This window comes from Bidens hawaiensis, unplaced genomic scaffold (assembly GCF_021521415.1).
Source record: "Bidens hawaiensis isolate Kalapana, Puna unplaced genomic scaffold, B.hawaiensis_p1.1 tig00016505_1, whole genome shotgun sequence".
In the NCBI taxonomy this organism is placed as follows: domain Eukaryota; kingdom Viridiplantae; phylum Streptophyta; class Magnoliopsida; order Asterales; family Asteraceae; genus Bidens; species Bidens hawaiensis.
The window spans coordinates 35,201-39,178 of record NW_027492516.1 but is presented as its reverse complement, the minus strand read 5'-3'; the positions used below and the strand labels follow the sequence as shown (position 1 = coordinate 39,178).

Genomic DNA, 3,978 nt, shown 5'->3' with positions numbered 1-3,978 from the left:
CACAAAAAGACGCGTGGCCGGAAACACATTGTCCCCAACGTGTTAAGCACATAATCTCCTCATCCCCGACATGTTAAACACCGTATCTACTTGTCCACGACGTGTTAAACACATTATCTCCTCGTCCTGATGTGTTAAACACCTTATCTCCTCGTCCTCGACGTGTTATGGTCGTTCAGCATCTCATCGTTAACGCTTGGCCATAACACGTCTAGGACAATGAGTTAAGGTATTTAGCACATCAGGGACGATGTGTTTCCGGCCACGTGTCTTGCTGTGATTGGTCTGTTAACTAATCAGCGGGACAACCTAACACATCGTCGATGATGCGACAGAAAAGGGACAAAGCTGGAAATACAAATTTAGGGGGAATAAGCTTGGAATCTTTCTATTAAGGGGCTAGTTTGGAAATTTTCGCTTTTGTAAACACATGTATTTTCCAACTATTTTTAATATATTTCATAAAATTTTAAAAATGTTACACAATTATTCGATTTCTTAAACATCTTGGTACTTCATCTACGAACTATATAAACTATTAGTTTATATGATCCCGAAAATACCAACAAAGATTAGGCGCTTGGTCGACTAAAAATATGTTGCAAGATTCATCCTCGGCATTACTAGCTAAATAGGGATCTTGCTGCGGTTGATACACAGTCGTATCTATACGCTCTGTCGTAACAGACGATGAACAAAGAGAAGACAGACCAATGCTTGGGATATTTAGCGATAGACTTCCGTTACCATTGCTAATATTAATGTTTTCATCGTTTAGAACCCCACTTGAATCACTGTCGGAAAGCCCATCTTTTGATTCAAGTAGTTTTTGAGTCTTTTCATAGTTTAAGCTTTTTTAAACTTCATGGTTTGTGTTGGTTGGATCAGATCCCAAGAACAGCCCCTTGTCTCTATACTCGAATGCATCATTGTTTTCTGTTGATTCGTCGTGAAGCTTTGATTTTAGCTCTGACAACTGCAATCATAATATTGATTTCATCAAAAACATATATGGAAATTATATTAATTATTAAAAAAAAGTTTTACTTAATAGGGGTCTAGATGGTGTACCACTCTATATCATAGGTTTATTCTTGTTTCATTAATTTAAATAAAACTATATTTAAATAAAGGGGTAAAAGTCAAGCCAAGTTTAAAAGACGACGGGGTTTAAAAGGAGGGATATGTATTCATACACCCTTTGGTTATCTTATACGATCGTATGGAACCCCGTGTTAAAGGGTGCCTGGATAACTCAAATGTGTGTGAATAACTAATGCCTAAAAGAATTGTGACGCTAAAATAAAAAGGTTGAGCTGATTTTGAGTTCCCCTAAATGTTAGTTTGATTTGTTCAACATACAAAAACTCAAGCTTGGCTAGTTTCGAGCTCTATTTTTAAAATTTAAATTCAAGTTATAAATAGTTTTTGTATTTCGAGCATGTTTATTATGTATTAATTAATTTAAAAAAATTATAATTATATATATTTATAGTTATACTTTTATCTTAGCTTTATATATGATAAGTTATTATATAACTATATTTACTGTATTAAATAAAAGTTATATATATAAAATATAAAAGTTATATTGGCTTACGAGCAGCTCATGCTCAAATTTATTTATTTATTTAACAAACTTATTTTTAGGTTTGAAAACTTATTTTTAGATTTGAGTTTGGACTTGAAATCATTTAACTTCGACTCGATTCAAATTTAATTAACCGGGCTTATCTCATTTACACCATGTCACCCCTATTTTCAAATTATGCTATAGATAGGTTTATTTGCACTAATAAGTAATAACAAACAAAATTTAAAACAACTCACCTGTTTGTTTAAGGATTCTTTCTCTTGCTCGAGTTTATGATAATTATGCTTAAGAACATCATAATTAGACTTCAAAACATTGTAATCTCTCTCCAACTGTTTAGTCTTCCACCGTGCACGGCGGTTTTGGAACCAAATCGCCACTTGCCGAGGCTGCAGCCCCAAATCTTGTGCCACTTTCATTTTCCTATCCGGGTCGAGTTTATTATCGACTTCGAATATTTTCTCGAGTGATTTCACTTGATGATTGCTTAATCTTCGCTTTTTGTCACCGAATTGCCCGGTTTCTTCACTGCCGTAGTCTTCTCCATCTACACCGCCACCGCGGTCCATCATTGACTTGATTTCTGTGTTGTACATGTAGTCATCTTCGGATTTGATCTCACCTATGTTAAGAAAATAATGAATAGTTAATTTTTAAGCTAGAAAAATATAGGGTTGACTATCTTAAGGTTAAATAAATATATCAACTTAGTAACATGACATAATTAAATTATTAAAATAGTTAAAAATTTCTTGTGCTAGTTTTTAAAATTTCCAAAATCAAAGTTTTACCATTTATGGTAACATATAGTGTGACGAGTTCTTAGAAAGTTAAAAACTAAGGATAAAAAGTTGTTAATTCATAGATCTTTTTTTATAAATAAAAAATATGGGAATTGCTAAGGACATGAAAACACTATTCTAGCAAGGGCTAAAAAATTGGATGTGCTCAGTGAAAGTACAACTCTTAAAGCATGAAGTACAACTAAATTATGAATAAATGCTCTTGATTGAGCAATAATTGGTCATGAGAAAGAACAATCTAGCAATGTTGAATACCTTCAAGTGGGTGAGAGAGAAAATGAGTCAAAGAATCAGAGCAATTGAAGTTTCTCTTCATTGTTTTGAACACTTGAAGCAAGATCCTAGATTACAAGAGCTCAACCAAGCATCTTCTAGTGGGATTTATAAAAACTAACTGTTTTATTTTATTTTATATCAAGAATTTTGGTTTGTGGGTATTTTTAGAAAAGTTAAAATGATGAAAGGGTATTGAGAAAATCAAGAAGGGAGAAAGGGAAAGTTAATTTTGTTGTTGTATTTTTTTCTCAAAATCTGAGTGAGTTTTATACAACCAAGAGAGGATGAAGCAGAAGAAGCAATGTGATGAACAAGTTGTGGGGTGGTGTGGGGTGTCATTCACTGGCCTTTTCTTATAAGAAACTAAAATGAATATTAAATTATTTTATTTTATATTATTTTACAATTATTAATCCATTAAAAAATTATGAAAATAATTTATTAAGATGATATTTTAGTTTTTTTTATATTTTTTTTATAAAGTTTTGGTGCGTAAACGAGTCGAACCAAGCTCAACTCGTTTTAAGTCTAGTTCGATCTAAAGCTCGGGTTCGACTTCTTCATGCCTATTTTATTTTACTTTACTTGATTTATTTGTATATATTTGATAAGTGAAAAGATCTAGAATTTTTTACAGAACTAATATTGTTTAAGAAATTCTTTTCACAACTAAGCATGGGTTTGAAAATTTTTCAAAATTAATGCAATCTCCATTAGTAATGGCAACTTGAAGAAACCCTATAGGGTAAGTCAGGGAATGTAAGACTTAAATTATTGGGAATGTATAAGTTGTCGTTACTAATGGCAACTTCTGTCATGTTTTTGTCAAGTTGTCATTCGCAATGGAAACTATGACAGGTTGCCGTTAACAATGGAAACTTCTGACAATGTGCCGTTAGTAATGGCAACTTCTGATATCACTTCTTTGCTTTAATTCACGGGTGTTTGGTTGGAACAATAAATAAGATGAATGTCATAATAAATACCATGCATTTGTTTTACCAATAAAGTTTAAACCATCAAACACTCAATATAAGTATGTAAGGTGGTGGTGGTGTGTGTGTGTGTGTGTGGGGGGGGGGGGGGGCAATTTATCATAAACTCACCATTGTACCATAACTTTCTTTAAATACTAAAAAGTGTTTTGCATTATTGTCGTTACTAAATATATGCATAATCTTTTTAATAAAAACATACATATTTTACCAAACAAAATAAAGATGCATGCATGTATTTTAATCTTCTAATATAATACATACATCCTTTTAATTATTATAATATAAGTAGATTGAGGGGAGACCGTTA

At 32.2% G+C, this 3,978-nt stretch overlaps 1 pseudogene across 1 annotated transcript; it reads right to left on the bottom strand.

Moving 5' to 3' along the window:
• Window positions 1–457: 457 nt before the first annotated feature.
• Window positions 458–3,013, bottom strand: LOC143551637 (homeobox-leucine zipper protein ATHB-16-like; annotated as a pseudogene). Its single transcript, XR_013138536.1, has 3 exons — window positions 2,653–3,013; window positions 1,831–2,216; window positions 458–976 (listed from the first exon to the last, which is right to left on the bottom strand). The product of XR_013138536.1 is annotated as a homeobox-leucine zipper protein ATHB-16-like (transcript).
• Between the last annotated feature and the right edge of the window lie 965 nt (window positions 3,014–3,978).